Genomic DNA, 18,127 nt, shown 5'->3' on the forward strand with positions numbered 1-18,127 from the left:
CTGTATTCCAAAATGTTATTATCTGAAAGAAATCTATCTAATTTGCATTTGAATGAATCAATACTAACTGCTTCCACCGTCTCCGTAGGCTGACCACTCGCTCACTGAAGTATTGGGGGCAATTTTAACCTAACCCACCCGTCGGGAAACTGATGAGATCAGATATAACGCTGGTTTTACACCCTGCCCGATTTTACTTACCGTTAAAGTCAATAGAGAGTAATAATGGAGGGTGTAAAACTGGTGTTCCACCCAATCATATGGGTTTCCCCACAGCGAGTTAGGTTAAAATTACTCCCAACGTTTCAGCAGATTTACCTCACCCACCCCTTAAAGTGCAGGCTGTCTATGTTTTTTTCTACATGTTAGAACATAAGAACATAAGAACATAAGAAATAGGAGCAGGAGTAGGTCAATCGGCCCCGCGAGCATGCTCCGCCATTCAATAAGATCATGGCTGATCTGATCCCAACCACAAATCTAAAGAACACAAGAAGTAGGAGCAGGACCCGGCCACTCAGCCCCTGGGCCCTCTCCGCCACCCATAGGGCATTGACCGATCCGAACTCAGCTTCATGTCCAATTTCCTGCCCGCTCCCCATAACCCCTAATTCCCTTTACTTCTAGAAAACTGTCTATTTCTGTTTTAAATTTATTTAATGATGTAGCTTCCACAGCTTCCTGGGGCAGCAAATTCCACAGACCTACCACCCTCTGAGTGAAGAAGTTTCTCCTCATCTCAGTTTTGAAAGAGCAGCCCCTTATTCTAAGATTATGCCCCCTAGTTCTAGTTTCTCCCATCTTTGGGAACATCCTTACTGCATCCACCCGATCAAGCCCCTTCACAATCTTATATGTTTCAATAAGATCGCCTCTCATTCTTCTGAACTCCAATGAGTAGAGTCCCAATCTACTCAACCTCTCCTCATATGTCCACCCCCTCATCCCCGGGATTAACCGAGTGAACCTTCTTTGTACTGCCTCGAGAGCAAGTATGTCTTTTCTTAAGTATGGAGACCAAAACTGTATGCAGTATTCCAGGTGCGGTCTCACCAATACCTTATATAACTGCAGCAATACCTCCCTGTTTTTATATTCTATCCCCCTAGCAATAAAATCCAACATTCCGTTGGCTTTCTTGATCACCTGCTGCACCTGCATACCAACTTTTGGATTTTCTTGCACTAGGACCCCCAGATCCCTTTGTACTGCAGTACTTTCCAGTCTCTCGCCATTAAGAAAATAACTTGCTCTCTGATTTTTCCTGCCAAAGTGCATAACCTTACATTTTCCAATATTATATTGCATCTGCCAAATCTCCGCCCACTCACCCAGCCTGTCTATATCCCCTTGCAGGTTTTTTATGTCCTCCTCACTCTCTACTTTCCCTCCCATCTTTGTATCATCTGCAAATTTTGATATGTTGCACTCGGTCCCCTCCTCCAAATCGTTAATATAGATTGTAAAGAGTTGGGGACCCAGCACCGACCCCTGTGGAACACCACTGGTTACTGGTTGCCAGTCCGAGAATGAACCATTTATCCCAACTCTCTGCCTCCTGTTCGATAACCAATCCTCCACCCATGCCAGAATATTACCCCCAATCCCGTGATTTTTTATCTTAAGTAATAATCTTTTATGTGGCACCTTGTCGAATGCCTTCTGGAAGTCTAAATACACTACGTCCACTGGTTCCCCTTTATCCACCCTGTATGTTATATCCTCAAAGAACTCAAGCAAATTTGTCAGACATGACTTCCCCTTCATAAAGCCATGCTGACTTTGTCCTATTAACTTGATTTATGGGTTGAAATTTGCACTGTGCGACATCAGTAACAAACGCATCAACATGTTGGTATGATTCCTCTGGCCATTGTGGATTGTTATCCCATTTAAATTAGACAGGTTAAATAACACCTTAATCAAACAAAGGAATCTCACGCAGACTTGTTAAAGAGGTCACTGCTAATATCGTACAACGTGACCCCCTGACCTGACTAGTTATGTCTGAATAAAGCTGGAAGTGCACAACACATGGTTCGAAATATGTGGCGCAGGATTGTATTTGTGAAGAAACTATTTAAATTGACCTTTCTAAAAAAAAAATAGGCTCGAGTTATACGATAGAGAATGGATGAAGCCCAAAGATGCAAGTGGTTGAGCAGTGAGCATAAAAGCCCCATTGAGCAGACAGCGTATGGAGCCATACAATGATGCTTTGGTTTGTAGAGGATTACTTTTGTGGGATTGTGAGAGCAGTGCCAGCTTCTGGTAGGAATAAAGAGGATCTTGCAACAACAGCCTCTGTCCACACTGAAGTTTCTAGTATGGGGTAATGTTTCCCGTCTCTTGTCGTGTAGTGCAGTTGAAAGAGGGCGACATGCAGATGAAGAGAACAGGAAGTAGTAGCAGTTCATCTTTTTTTTTCCTTGCACAGACACACAAACACATCCCTGACTTTTCTCCTCCTTCAGTTCAACTCAGTCCAGCTCCCACTTGCTAATCAATTAACACATTGCATCTGTCCAAGGGAACTAAGATTCCTCCCAAGTATTCCCAAAGCTCCCCGCTCAAACTGTTTCAGATTACTGCTAAGACTGAATAAAATTGTTAGTTCATTTTCCAGGAATTCCACCAATTTGTTTTGCCCCATGAGAGAAAAACGTCTACATCCAACAGACGGGAAGTGATGAGGGAGGCCCAGGCTATTTTTAGCGCTCGGCCTTAAATAGATCTTCTTCATACATTGTACTAATTAGGTTGGAGTCTCCAAATTGGCCTCTGTCGACAGCTCTGCACAAACTCGCTGTGTATTTTTTTTAAAGCTGGGTAAAATTTGGCAAGGAATTGTTTTATGATAAAGGAGCTCCTGCTAAATTGATTCTGAACTTGCAATCTGCTACGCACTATGCTGTAAGTGGATTGTGAACATGGATATAGAGGACTCGGATTCAAAATGAACAAGTCTCAAGCAAAACTACAGATCAGGATTGATTGCCCACAGAGTAGTGGGCGTTTGGAAAGGATTCCCGCTGAAGGCAGTTGATGGTATAGCCCTAAAATTACTGTTGGTGATCAATGTTCCCTCTTTTTTGTTGGCCATGTGTGAAATTTGGGTTTGTGCACTGATATAAAGGCAGTGTGTAAAAAAAATCACAACTTTGAATGGAACACCTTTTAGAAAACATTATTCAGGGCATATAACAAACAGAACAAATGTGCAAAGTAATGGATAATTATAACAATTTAAGTTATATTGGCTGATAAATTTATATAATTCATGAAACGGGTTTCTTGAGTTGCATTAGGTTTGAGTAGACCAGCCTCATTATATTTTATTAAAAATTATCTGATGGGAACAATTCAAATCAGCTTTTTGTTGAATCAGCTTAATGACTCTGATTCAAACAGAAAGAAATCATGTGCAATCAGAATTTTTAAATTGAGTCAGAAAACAGCTGGCAAATCAGTCAGTGTGAATTTGGGGATAGGGAACAGTTTAATTAAAGCTCTCCCCACTGCCCCCACCTCAGCAGGGTTTTAAAAATTATTGCATTCCAATTGTACATCTTGCAGGTCTCATTAATTTTGGCTGCCTCGATGTAAAGCAGGGAGCGGTTTGGTCATGGGCCCCTCATCTGTGATTGGGTGGAGATGCCTGGTCTGTGATTGGGTGGAGATGCCTGGTCTGCGATTGGGTGGAGATGCCTGGTCAGTGATTGGATGGATAGGTCCGGACTGTGATTGGCCACTGACAAACGCATCAGTTTCGCCAATCGGTGTACATTTTACTTCCTGGTCTGGTTTCCGCGCAGCCAATCAGCTGCTCGCTGACTGCATTTCCTAGCAACGCGGTAAACAATGCCGCGGCTGGGGCCGGAGCCACAGGATCGGACACTCGGACACTCCCCAGCACCAGAGGCAGAGCATCCCACCTGGGGCTGGAGCACTGGGGACCGGGAGGCAGAGCTGGAGAAGGGACTGGGGTCTGGGCACTGGACAGTGTGAGACAGGGGCTGAGAGCACTGGTTTGGCACGCGGACAGAATGTTTAAGTGCGCGGCACACATCAGACTGCTGCGCGGCCGCACACGTGCATCTCAGAGGGAACAGTGTTGGTGATACTTTTTTATATTCGTTCATGGGATGTGGGCGTCGCTGGAAAGGCCAGCATTTATTGCCCATCCCTAATTGCCCTTGAGAAGGTGGTGGTGAGCCGTCTTCTTGAACCGCTGCAGTCCGTGTGGTGAAGGTTCTCCCACAGTGCTGTGAGGAAGGGAGTTCCAGGATTTTGACCCAGCGACGATGAAGGAGTGGCGATATATTTCCAAGTCAGGATGGTGTGTGACTTGGAGGGGAACGTGCCGGTGGTGTTGTTCCCATGTGCCTGCTGCCCTTGTCCTTCTAGGTGGTAGAGGTCGCGGGTTTGGGAGGTGCTGTCAAAGAAGCCTTGGCGAGTTGCTGCAGTGCATCCTGTGGATGGTACATACTGCAGCCACAGTGTGCCAGTGGTGAAGGGAGTGAATGTTTAGGGTGGTGGATGGGCTACCAATCAAGTGGGCTGCTTTTTCTTGGATGGTGTCGAGCTTCTTGAGTGTTGTTGAATGTTGAGATATGAGGATGCAAATGTCTGCTTTCTCTGTATCAGGGTTTGTTACGAATTCAGTTCCACTGTAGATGCCTTCTGCCTGTGTTTAGTGGCGTCAGTCTCATCTGTAAGTAGTCTGAGCATTTTGCTTTGATGGGAGTTGACTCATACTGCCCTAAATCTACTTGTACAATAGTGGGACCCGAGGACATAGCAATAGTACCCCCTTGTGACCCAAACCAGATATCTGTGTCTTTTGCATGCAAATTTCGTCGATTCCTCTGAAAGTTGACTGAGCAAACACTTGGTGAGATGAGAATTGATATGTAACAATGGCCTGTAAATTGTTCTGAGCAGCGAACCAGCAGTGCAGGCCGCTCATTCGATTTAAATTCACCCACTAAGTCGCCCGCGTTCTTTTTGGCGGCAACTTCCTTGAAACGCGAGTTCACAAAACACCAGCGTTCTTTCCCCGGGCTGTGTGAGTGGTGAAAGGATCTCTAAGGCCCCACAACCAATCAGCTTGAAGCTAGCCACGATGTGAGAACCAGGAAGTGCAGTTCATTCACAGACCGCGCAAACTAAAAACCAGGATGTGCTCGATAAGGTATTATAAAATGACATTGAGAAAGCGAAATAAAGAGAGGTTTTGGTCAGCTCCAGGTTGTTGACATGCTCTCCTGGATGAGTTGTGAATGGGGGCGGGTGTTGTTCACGAGATAATTTGCAGGACAATAATGAGGGGTTGGTTATTCTGAGATTCACTGAGGGGATCACTGGAACTTCTCTGGAGGATTGCGAGGGGATGAAGACTGGAGGGAGAGGTGGAGGAGGTTGGAGACGTTTACCCTAAAGAGGGCGGGTTAAGGGTGAAGCATCAGGAAAGAGAGATGAGACAACTCGGAGAACTGTTTTGCAGAGAGCCAGCAGTGTGTGCTACAGTGAGGATGGCAGGGGGAGACCACGAGCATGTTTGAGAGACAGAGTGAGAAAGAGAGAGAGAGAAATGATAGCTTGGGCAGTGGCAGAAAAAAGGTCAGTGCAGAAGTAGTGATGGATGAGGGCAGAGCTTGAAAGGAGCAGGGAGCAGTGAATCAGGCAGGATGGAGAGGCAGTATGAATGGCAGAGGCTGGCCAACAGAGGGGGATGTGCAAGTTAAGGTATGGGAACAAATTAGGACAGAAAAAACTAGCAGACAGGGAGACAGAGGAGCCTGGGTCTGGAGTGGCAGCCAATACATGCTTGCAAGTAGATAAGGAACTATCAGTAGTTTCATTTGCACTGGTAGTCTGAATGCTTCATTTAGTGCCATTACTGTCAGGAAGTTGACGATTTGGTCTCCCTGGGGACCAGTGTTGATGGCTTGTCTGGAGGTCAAAGATTTGAGCCTACCTCTGGTTCTGATTTCAGGTCTATGACCGGCTGATCTCAGCCCAGGCCTACAATTAGGCCCGGTAACATGGATTAAGGGAGATGAAAATCAGCCAGGGTTCTCACTCCTGATCGTTATCCAATGTCTGTCTGTCGGCTTCAGGATCAGGTCTGCCACTGCCACTGTCCAAGCTATCATTTCTCTCTCTCTCTCTCTTTCTCACTCTGTCTCTCAAACATGCTCATGGTCTCTCTCTGCTATCCTCACTGTAGCACACACTGCTATAATGCAATAGCCTACTATAGACAAATAATCTGCCAACACTCATCGTCAAGGTTCATGTGCGAATGATGAGTGCTTGGGCAAGTCACTGGAGGGTGGTGCTGCTCGAGCATCTTCAAGAGAGAGGATTAAGAGGAGAGAGTGGAGAGTGGAGGGAGGGGGGTAGAGAGAGGGAGAGGAGGGAGTGGAGAGTGGAGGGAGGGAGAGGAGGGAGAGTGGAGAGAGGTAGAGGGAGGGGGTAGAGAGAGGAAGGAGAGAGAGGAGAGAGTGGGGAGTGGAAGGAGGGAGAGGAGGGAGTGGAGAGTGGAGGGAGAGAGAGGAGGGAGTGGAGAGTGGAGAGGAGGGAGAGTGGAGAGAGGTAGGAGAGAGAGGAGAGTGTGGAGAGGAGGGAACAAGAGGAGAGAAGAGGGAGGATAGAGTGGAGAGTAAAGGGAGAGGAGGGAGCAAGAGGAGAGAAGAGGGAGGAGGGAGTGGAGAGGAGAGAGTGGAGAGGAGGGAGCAAGAGGAGAGAAGAGGGAGGAGAGAGTGGATGGAAAGGAGAGAGAGGAGAGAGTGGAGGGAAAGGAGAGAGAATCAAAAAATTAAATAAACTGACATAGACACAAAAATCACAAGGATAAATTCACCAAGCCTGCACTCCCAGAAGGGAGCTACACCTGAAAGGAATTCTTGTTGGACCTAGGACACTGTAGCACCGATTCCCTGACACATGAACCCTTCGAGCAAGGCTCCCCACTGGGAACGTGGGATCGGTGAATTTTCTTTTAACTTTAGCACATTTTTAATCAGTTTGTGATTTTCTTAAGAAGGGATTCTGGTGAGACTCCCCTCCCCCAGCTTTCAATGCCATGCCTTTGGCCTGGAGTGCAGCACAAAGTCAAGTGCAGCAATAAAGGATTCTTTGTTCGATACACATGTTATTCTCAAGACCCTTGAGTATAAAACAATGAGGGGCTTCTGAAATAAAGGAGGAGAGAGTTAGGACACGACCCTTCCACGCTAGGACTGGGTTTGAATCCAGCTTAGACCGATAAAGTACAAAGTTAAAACAGAATAGGCTGGTGAGCTTCCCCCCGTTCCTCCCCATTCTGGGGATACACAGTGGATCAGTCAGCCTCTGAGAGAGGAAGACAGGTTAACAATTTAAGTGAGACAATTCATTAGAAATTAAAGGAGCTTTCAAAAGAGAATTGGATAAATACTTGAAAAGGAAACATTTGCAGGGCTACAGGGAGTGGGACTAAATGGATAGCTCCTTCAAAGAGTCGGCACAGGCACGATGGGCCAAGTGGCCTCCTTCTGTGTTGTATGATTCTATGAGATCCCACCTTAAACATTAATCTGTCATTCTCTTTCAGATGCTGCCCATGCATTCCCAGCATTTTCAGTTTTTATTGCAGATTTCCAGCACTTGTGGTTTATCTTTTTGTCTCTGGCGGAATGAAAGTCTCCTCTCTCCGACGTCTCCACAGCTGCCAAGTCAAATGGGTGTGGGTTGATTCTCAACCCAGTTTGAAAAGGGCCGGGGTTCACCGTACTGAACTGACCAGAGTTCAACACCAACCACCAGTTAATGATCAGTGTGACTCAGTGAGGCCACATGGGGGTTAGTGTCAAAAGTGGAAAAGTCATATTGACGCAATAGAGAGAAAGAAAGACTTGTCTTTATAAAACACCTTTCATGACCTCAGGACATCCTAAGATGTTTTACAGCCAATGAAGTACTTTTTGAAGTGTAGTCACTGTTGTAATATAGGAAACGCAGCAGCCAATTTGCACACAGCAAGGTCCCACAAGCAGCAATATGATAATGACCAGATAATATGTTTTAGTGATGTTGGTTGAGGGATAAATATTGGCCAGGACAACGCTCTTCTTCAAAATAGTGGCATAGGATCTTTTACGTCCACCTGAGAGGGCAGACGGGCCCTCAGTTTAACGACTCACCCAAAAACCAGCACCTCCGACAGTGCAGCACTCCCTCAGTACTGCACTGAAGTATCAGCCTAGATTTTGTGCTTAAGGTCTCTGGAGTAGGTCTTGAATCCACAACCTTCAGACTCAGAGGTGAGAGTGCTACCACTGAGGACGGCTGACACTTTTTTTGGTTTTGAGCTGGTGCATATTGTTGATTCAGTGAGGAGGAGGCTCTGCCCTGTGCTTAACCAGTGAGAACACAGATGCCTAAAGTAAGGGAAATTATAGGCCATAATTTGCTGTGGCAGGGCATCAGACTTGCACGATTAGGTTTTAAAAATTTTTGTGTGGCAAGTTGCTGAAAGTGTGAGGTGTTAACGGGGCAGTGAAGGAAACAGGGTATCTGGGACCTGAGTGAACAGGGTATCTCCAAAACCAAGTAGATTGAAGGATTAAGAAATAAACAGTGCAAGGACTGAGAAGGAAGTGTAAATTAGAGTGGGTGAATTCAAATCAGGTACAGAAAGAGAAATAAAGAGAGGGGAAGATAGATTGGATTAAGAGAGAGAGAGAAAAAGAGACAGAAAGGAAAAGTAAAATTATTTAAACTAAAATCTTTAACAACAATTAAAACCTAATGGAATGAGACTCCACACTTATAATAGTTAATTTTCAGTGCCAGAGAGGTTGATTGGCAGTAATTAACATTTATCACATCGTTAAAAGGGAACTTACATTTGAAATGACAAGACTTAACTTGCTGTGACGAGTTTAGTTCGCACCTACTGTGCAAATACAGCAACTTCACGCCGTTCAATGTATTTCAATGGTGAGGCAGACATCGAGATGCCATTTTCACAATTTTACAACACCAAGTTATAGTCCAGCAATTTTATTTTAAATTCACAAGCTTTCGGAGGCTTCCCCCTTCGTCAGGTGAACGATGTGAAATGAAATCCTCGAAATGAAATCGCATTTATAATTCACAGAACAATGCTTGGTGAGTACAGACAGTTTTTTCAACTGCCTGTTGCCAAGGCAATCAGTGTGCAGACAGACAGGTGTTACCTGCCAGGTCTCACAGAATATACAAATCACCAAAAAAAAAACAACAAACAAAAAAAAACAGAGATAGAGAGGTAGAAACATAGAAAAGACAGCAACTGACCCGTTATATTAAAAACAGATAACATTTGTTCGCTGGTGGGGTAACGTGTAGCGTGACATGAACCCAAGATCCCGGTTGAGGCCGTCCTCATGGGTGCGGAACTTGGCTATCAATTTCTGCTCGACGATTTTGCGTTGTCGTGTGTCTCGAAGGCCGCCTTGGAGTACGCTTACCCGAAGGTCGGTGGATGAATGTCCATGACTGCTGAAGTGTTCCCCGACTGGGAGGGAACCCTCCTGTTTGGCGATTGTTGCGCGGTGTCCGTTCATCCGTTGTCGCAGCGTCTGCATGGTCTCGCCAATGTACCATGCTCTGGGGCATCCTTTCCTGCAACGTATGAGGTAGACAACGTTGGCCGAGTCACAGGAGTATGAACCATGCACCTGGTGGGTGGTGTCCTCTCGTGTGATGGTGGTATCTGTGTCGATGATCTGGCATGTCTTGCAGAGGTTACCGTGGCAGGGTTGTGTGGTGTCGTGGACGCTGTTCTCTTGAAAGCTAGGTAATTTGCTGCGAACGATGGTCTGTTTGAGGTTGGGTGGCTGTTTAAAGGCGAGTAGTGGAGGTGTGGGGATGGCCATAGCGAGGTGTTTGTCCTCATTGATGACATGTTGAAGGCTGCGGAGAACATGGCGTAGTTTCTCCGCTCCGGGGAAGTACTGGACGACAAAGGGTACTCTGTTGGTTGTGTCCCGTGTTAGTCTCCTGAGGAGGTCTATGCGATTTTTTGCTGTGGCCCGTCGGAACTGTCGATCGATGAGTCGAGCGTCATATCCCGTTCTTACTAGGGCGTCTTTCAGCGTCTGTAGGTGTCCATCAGGCAACGGAACCCTGTGTGAGAACCTCTCTGGATACATCGAGGGCATCCTGAAACCCATCGTACAGGGAACCCCCAGCTTCTGTCGCGACACTACAGACTTCCTACAAAAACTCAGTACCCACGGACCAGTTGAACCAGGAACACTTCTCACCACGATGGACGTCTCGGCACTCTACACCAGTATCCCCCACGATGACGGCATCGCTGCGACAGCATCAATACTCAACACTAACAACAGCCAATCTCCAGACGCCATCCTACAACTCATCCGTTTCATCCTGGATCACAATGTCTTCACCTTCGATAACCAGTTCTTTACCCAAACACACGGAACAGCCATGGGGACCAAATTCGCACCCCAATACGCCAACATTTTCATGCACAAGTTCGAGCAGGACTTCTTCACTGCACAAGACCTCCAACCAACACTATACACCAGATACATCGACGACATTTTCTTTCTATGGACCCACGGCAAGGAATCACTAAAGAGACTACACGATAACATCAACAAGTTCCATCCCACCATCAAGCTCACCATGGACTACTCCTCAGAATCAGTTTCTTTCTTGGACACACGAATCTCCATCAAAGACGGGCACCTCAGCACCTCACTCTACCGCAAGCCCACGGACAACCTCACGATGCTCCACTTTTCCAGCTTCCACCCTAACCACGTCAAAGAGGCCATCCCCTATGGACAGGCCCTGCGAATACACAGGGTCTGCTCAGACGAGGAGGAACGTGATGGACACCTACAGACGCTGAAAGACGCCCTAGTAAGAACGGGATATGACGCTCGACTCATCGATCGACAGTTCCGACGGGCCACAGCAAAAAATCGCATAGACCTCCTCAGGAGACTAACACGGGACACAACCAACAGAGTACCCTTTGTCGTCCAGTACTTCCCCGGAGCGGAGAAACTACGCCATGTTCTCCGCAGCCTTCAACATGTCATCAATGAGGACAAACACCTCGCTATGGCCATCCCCACACCTCCACTACTCGCCTTTAAACAGCCACCCAACCTCAAACAGACCATCGTTCGCAGCAAATTACCTAGCTTTCAAGAGAACAGCGTCCACGACACCACACAACCCTGCCACGGTAACCTCTGCAAGACATGCCAGATCATCGACACAGATACCACCATCACACGAGAGGACACCACCCACCAGGTGCATGGTTCATACTCCTGTGACTCGGCCAACGTTGTCTACCTCATACGTTGCAGGAAAGGATGCCCCAGAGCATGGTACATTGGCGAGACCATGCAGACGCTGCGACAACGGATGAACGGACACCGCGCAACAATCGCCAAACAGGAGGGTTCCCTCCCAGTCGGGGAACACTTCAGCAGTCATGGACATTCATCCACCGACCTTCGGGTAAGCGTACTCCAAGGCGGCCTTCGAGACACACGACAACGCAAAATCGTCGAGCAGAAATTGATAGCCAAGTTCCGCACCCATGAGGACGGCCTCAACCGGGATCTTGGGTTCATGTCACGCTACACGTTACCCCACCAGCGAACAAATGTTATCTGTTTTTAATATAACGGGTCAGTTGCTGTCTTTTCTATGTTTCTACCTCTCTATCTCTGTTTTTTTTTGTTTGTTGTTTTTTTTTTGGTGATTTGTATATTCTGTGAGACCTGGCAGGTAACACCTGTCTGTCTGCACACTGATTGCCTTGGCAACGGGCAGTTGAAAAAACTGTCTGTACTCACCAAGCATTGTTCTGTGAATTATAAATGCGATTTCATTTCGAGGATTTCATTTCACATCGTTCACCTGACGAAGGGGGAAGCCTCCGAAAGCTTGTGAATTTAAAATAAAATTGCTGGACTATAACTTGGTGTTGTAAAATTGTTTACAATTGTCAACCCCAGTCCATCACCGGCATCTCCACACCATTTTCACAAAGCTAACAGCGGAACGACGCAACTCAGACGGAACTTTTGGATTTTTGAGTTTAACCCCGCATCTGCCCTCGCCCTGAAGTTGCTGTACCATTTGCGTATAAATAACGGCGAGGGCCATTAGCCTCACCATTATTTTGACAGCAAATTATGGCCCAATATGTTGACATTGTTTACCTGACTAATAAATACAAAATTCACCAATTATAAAATATAAGTGAACAACAGGCCCTCAGAGAATCTATTAATTTCCTTTGGCGCATCTTTCTCATCTGATCCCTAAACTTGCAATTAGGAAGATTACTGTTGCTGTCTAAGTTGTAAGTATAAAAACCTGCGATTTTATTGCTGGAGCTTGTGATAGCTGAAAGAACATTACAAAAAAAAGGCCACAGATAAAGGAAGGCCGTTTGGTCCATTGAACTCCTCGCTCTCGAACTCCAACTCACCCAGCCCCGCAGCCACCCACAGGATAATTTCCACAGTGTTTCTCTCGATCTCCCCACGTAACTTTGGAGGAGGAACGGCAGCAATGGTGTAAATGTATCTGCTTCTCCTCTGACGATTGAACGGCAGCAGGTTGGGAGAACTTTCAAATAATCAACTTCCTTAAGGTTGCCAAAACCTATATATTTAAAGGGAATATTTCTCATGCCCAGAATAATGGTCCTCTGAGGGCCATTCTATAGGCACCTACTGCCTGAAATTTAGTGGTAGCAGAGTAACTGTATTGACATTGAGTGCAGGGGTCCTAACCAAACATGTTGGTTAGCACTCATTGAGTAATGTGTAGTGGTGCTGAGCACGCGTCAATTGGGAGCCACATTTTTCTTTTCAGTCAAGAGTTGCAGGACATTTGAAGTGTTGGGCTAATTGCTTTACATTAAAATCTCCGCTGAAATCCCCTCTATATTTACCTTCCCTTTCAACCCAAATCCCTTACTTTAGGGTTTTCAACATGGAAATTATTGTTGTGCACTTTCAATGCCCCGAATGTCCGACTCTACTATCTTTTCAGGTAGATTATTCCAAGCATATAGCACACTTTGAGTAAAGCTTTTTTTTATTGGGACCCGATTTTAACCCTCCCCCCACCACCGTACCCAACAAGAATGGGACGGGCGGGGGAAGGGGGGTTAAAATACGACAAAGAACTTACCTGCCCATTTGCGCTGCACTCCCATCGGCCGATGTTTTAACTCTCAGGTTTTGGGAGGTATGCAAGGCTCTCACCATAGGCAGGCAAGGGCCTTATTAATATTCCAATGACGTCATTCAGACCCCGACGCGAATTTAACCCTGGGCCGCACGAGTTGCTCACAATGCCGACCGTGCCGGGCAAAACTGCCATCAGGTGGCTCCAGGGCTGGAAGTAGCCGAGTAAGATAAGTATTTTTAAAGTTCTTCGGAAGCTCTTCGACCTGAAACGTTAACTCTGCTTCTTTCTGCACAGATGCTGCCTGACTTGCTGAGTATTTCCGGCATTTTCTGTTTTTGTTTCCGATTTTCAGCAACCACAACATTTTGCTTTTGCTCTGTCTATTTATGATTGTGTTGTAAGTACTGAATCAAAACCATAGTCCATCATGATTCTTCCAAAGTGTAGAGTTTGTGTAAATTCTAGATGACACACCTCCTTTAATAAGTACACATACCTGAGTGATGATATTAATATCAGGGTACCGTTCTTTATCAATGCTGGGCAGTGCGCCTGCAATTCATCTGTTCCCATTCATCCCCATTTACTGATGTGGAGAGGAAGATGGTGGACTTTACGCCATCCTCTCTGTCACGTGCTCCAGTACGACCAGTGCCATCAACAAGGCGAAGAAACGCCAATCGACGGCAACACACTCGACTGGATGGTGCAGGACACATGCTTTAACTTCCCATTCCAGGCTCCAATTTGGGTTGGAGATGGCCAGTGAAGGTACATGGTCTTCTAAGGAAAGACTGGGAACTTGGGACCAGAGATTTAAACTGACCCTGTTATTCTAAAATCTCATTCGTGAGATCTTAAAATCAGTCTGACAGAATTCTGCTATTCTCTCAAGATTTTATGCTGGTTTATAGTGGAATCTGTAAACACCATTGAGTGGTGTTGTGAAATGCTATAGTGCCAGACATAGAAGTGAAGCCCTGCCTGGCATGATTTGCATCTGAAGTGACCGAGATTATGTACTGAGGCTTGGGTATATTGGGACTGGCTGTGAGTGGAAAGGATTAGAATAACCTGCGTGAGGAAGTCACTAAAGCTAACCAACCGGGAGTGACAGCTTAGAACATAAGAACAGAAGAAATAGGAGCAGGAGTAGGCCATATGGCTTCTTGAGCCTGCTCCGCCATTCAATCAGATCATGGCTCATCTTTGACCTCAACTCCACTTTCCTGCCTGATCCCTATATCCCTTGATTCCCCAAGAGTCCAGAAATCTGTCTATCTCAGCCTTGAATGTACTCAACGACTCAGCATCCACCGCCCTCTGGGGTAGAGAATTCCAAAGATTCACAACCCTCTGAGTGAAGAAATTCCTCCTCATCTCAGTCTTGAATGGCCGACCCCTTATCCTGAGACTATGCTTGAGGAAAATAGGCATTTGGACTGTCTGTATAAGGAAACAATTGACTGATTGGCCAGGGGGAAATCAGGGATGCACACTGAGGAAATCAGGGATATGGATAGATTGAATAAGTCAGAAAGAATGTATGAGGAAGTCAAGGATTGGGGCTGATTGTGGAAATCAGGCCTAACTGGTTTGCGCAGGAAAACCAAGGGGGTGATTTTAACCCTCAAGCACGTGTGGGATGGGGGCGGGTGGGAGTTGAAAATAATTGTTTTTATGGATCACAACCGCAAAATTTTCAGACTTTGCATTCCCAGTGGGAAGCCTGTACTTCTACGTGCCCACGTTAAACCCAGAGGTGGAGCCGGGTTGCGGTCGTGACCCAAAAAACAATTTTTTCAACTCCCACCCGCCCCCAACCCACCCGTTCTTGAGGGTTAAAATCACCCCCAAGGATTGGGATTATTTTGTATGGTTTAGTAAGAGGATTGTATCTTTAAGGGAAAAGGAGTCAATTTGTAACAGGTGATATAAAAGCGGGCTACAGGGGGTAGGTAGAATCAGCTGATGTGTTTCCAGTATCACTGTGATTCAGACATTTTAAATTTTGTCTCATGCTATAATTCCCTATACTATTTGCTGTTACCGGTATGTAATATGGTTAGTCTATTTTCTAACAAAACACCACATTCTCTCTTAAGGCTTACAGCCTGCTCTTTATAAGTTTGGTCCTTGATTTCAAATGGCTCTTAGTGCCTTCCCCCACCCAGATAGTCTTAAAATGGCAGTTCTCTTGCTACAGTCTGGGTCGATGAGAGAGGGATTGGAACTGAGTGTATGAAGAAGTCTGGAGCTGAACTAAGGGAGAAACAAATGGGAGATGACTGCATAAGGAAAATGGAGTTTGGGACTTACTGCATGAGAGAAGCTGGAACTAGGACTGAATGTAGGATGAAGTCCTGAAATGGGACAAAAAGCACGAGGGAAAGACTGAGAAAACCGATTGAGACTGGATGAGTGAGGGAGTCGACTACGACTGGGACTCCTGTATGAGAGGAGAATGGAATTGGCTCCTTGAATAAATAAGGATTTTCCACTTGCTACTCTATGAAGGAGATGGAGATTAATATTGTCTGTGAGATAGAGGTTCGAGACTGGGCCAAAAGAAGATGAGCTGGACATTGGATCCTGAATGGAAAGGTTGGTGATCCCTGGGCTATTCATTAGAGGAGTTAGTATTTGTAAATTTGTTGACTATAATATCTAAATATGTTCCGTTCAATATGCCAGTGGAAATTTAACAGATTTTATATGACAAACCCAACAGAAATAATTTTGAGTTGATGTCACATTGAGTTCTTTCCGAGTTTGGATCAAACCAGATTGTGAAACTGATCGTTATAGAGTTTGTTTATTGCACAGTCAGGACCTCTGTTTAATGCATCACATGAAAAATGGCGCCTTGGACAATGCAGTACTTCCTCAGTACTACACTGGAGTGTCAGTCTAGATGATGTACTCAAGCCCTGGAGGAGTGCTTGAACCCATGACCACTTGATTCAGAGGTGAGAATGCTACCAAGTGACACCTGGAAACCAGTCAAAAATGTTTGGCTAAATATTGGGAAGACCAAAGCCATCCTCTTTGGCCCCGGCCCCAAGCTCCGTACTCTTGCCACTGACTCCATCCTCCTCTCTAGCCATTGTCTCAGGCTGAATTCGACTGTTCAAAACCCCTGTGTCCTGTTCAACCGTCAGCTGAGTTTTCGATCCCACACAAAGACCACCTACTTTCACCTCCGCCCCACGTCAGCTCATCTACTACTGAAACCTTGATTCATGCCTTTGCCACCTCCAGACTAGATTACATCAATAATCTTCTGGCTAGCCTCCCATCTTTTACCCTCCATAAACTTCAGCTCATCAAAACTCTGGTGCCTGTATCTAATCTTGCACCAAATTGTGTTCATCCATCGCACCTCTCCTCACTGACTTACATTGGCCTTGAATTTAAAATCTGATCCTTCTGTTTAATTCGCTCCATTTCTCTGAAACCTCCTCCAGTCCTACACTCTCCGCCCCTCTGACTGGCTTCTTGTGATGCCCCCCTTCACTTCACCATTGGCGACAATGCCTTCAGCCACCTAGGTCCTCCTCTCTCCAATTCCCCCGCTAGACCTCTCTGCCTCCCCACCTCCCTCTTCTCCTTGAAGACCCTCCTAAACTTTTGGTCAGTCCTCCTAGTCTCTCCTTTGTGGTTCAGCATCCATTTTCCTCACACCTCTGTGAAGCACCCCCCAGGGATGTTTTTTCTATTTTGTATATAAATGTTGTTATTATTTGTTGTGAAGTGCTTTGGGATGTCCTGAGGACATGAAGGGCGCTATATAAATGAAAGAACTGTATCTTCTTTTAGTCACAGAAATGGAAATGGTGTAAAAGGTGTCCGCTCTTTCAACACTTGAATAGTTCTTTCATCTTTTAAGAGTCCAAAGTTTACATAGGTAGTTCACCGTGTGCACACACCCAACACAGATGTTATTTCCTTGCTATCATCACTGGAAGTAACCCGGGTTGTTCTAGACACAACACAGCTGCTCGAAAAGCCTGGCAGGGGAACAGTAATACCAACTACATGGAATGATTATCTAGAAAATTGTGATGCATTTATTTGAGCAGACATAACTGTTTACTTCTAAATACTGTGGTGTTTCATTTCCCTGATACTAGCAACACTGAGGTGAACACAATGTAATACATACAGACACCAGGTTTGAATTTTGTGACAGACTCTGAGGTAAGTATCTCTGTAAATATAAACAGGCCTCCAGCTATTGGACTTGAAACAAAATATTCTGCCCAGCAGCCCTTGCACAGCAGGGTATTTCAGGACCAAAGAGTGTTTCTCCCCCCTCCCCCTGGTTGTTTTGCTATTTTTCTTGCTTGATTAGGAACAGTTTTGTGTTGTTTTTGTGTACGGATGCTAAGAATGGGATGTGTGTTCTTGGGGCTCGGTCTCCACAGTCAAAGTCATTTGTTCTTGGGCTGTGTGGTACAACATTGTCAGAGAGTGGGTGAGGGTGGGGGGGTGTGGGGCCCTGATTGTCTATAGTCACGTTGGTTGGGTTTGTTGTCCTTGCTTGCGTGTGGGTTGCTGTTCCTCATCTGTGTTTCCCTCCTGAGAGCTGGTTTGAGTATGTGGGGAGGGGTGGTGTGTCTCTTGGAACAGACCATTTCCAGGGAGAACATTACTCCTTCAGATTGGGAAGTGTCCCACAGATCTTTCAGCCGTGTTATTTGTTGGGGAAGACTGCATTCCATCCAGGCTGGGAGCGGTGGTGTTGGGGTGGGGGGGGGAATAGGGGGGTGCCGTAGTGGAGAATGCACCTTCTTGTAACTAGTAACAAGAGTTGAGCTCGTCTGCATACTGTTCAGTGCCCACCTTCTCCAATGAGCGACCTCAGCAAGCACTGGGCTATGGCTTTTAACTGGTG

Source organism: Heptranchias perlo, chromosome 25 (genome assembly GCF_035084215.1).
Source record: "Heptranchias perlo isolate sHepPer1 chromosome 25, sHepPer1.hap1, whole genome shotgun sequence".
Taxonomy (NCBI): domain Eukaryota; kingdom Metazoa; phylum Chordata; class Chondrichthyes; order Hexanchiformes; family Hexanchidae; genus Heptranchias; species Heptranchias perlo.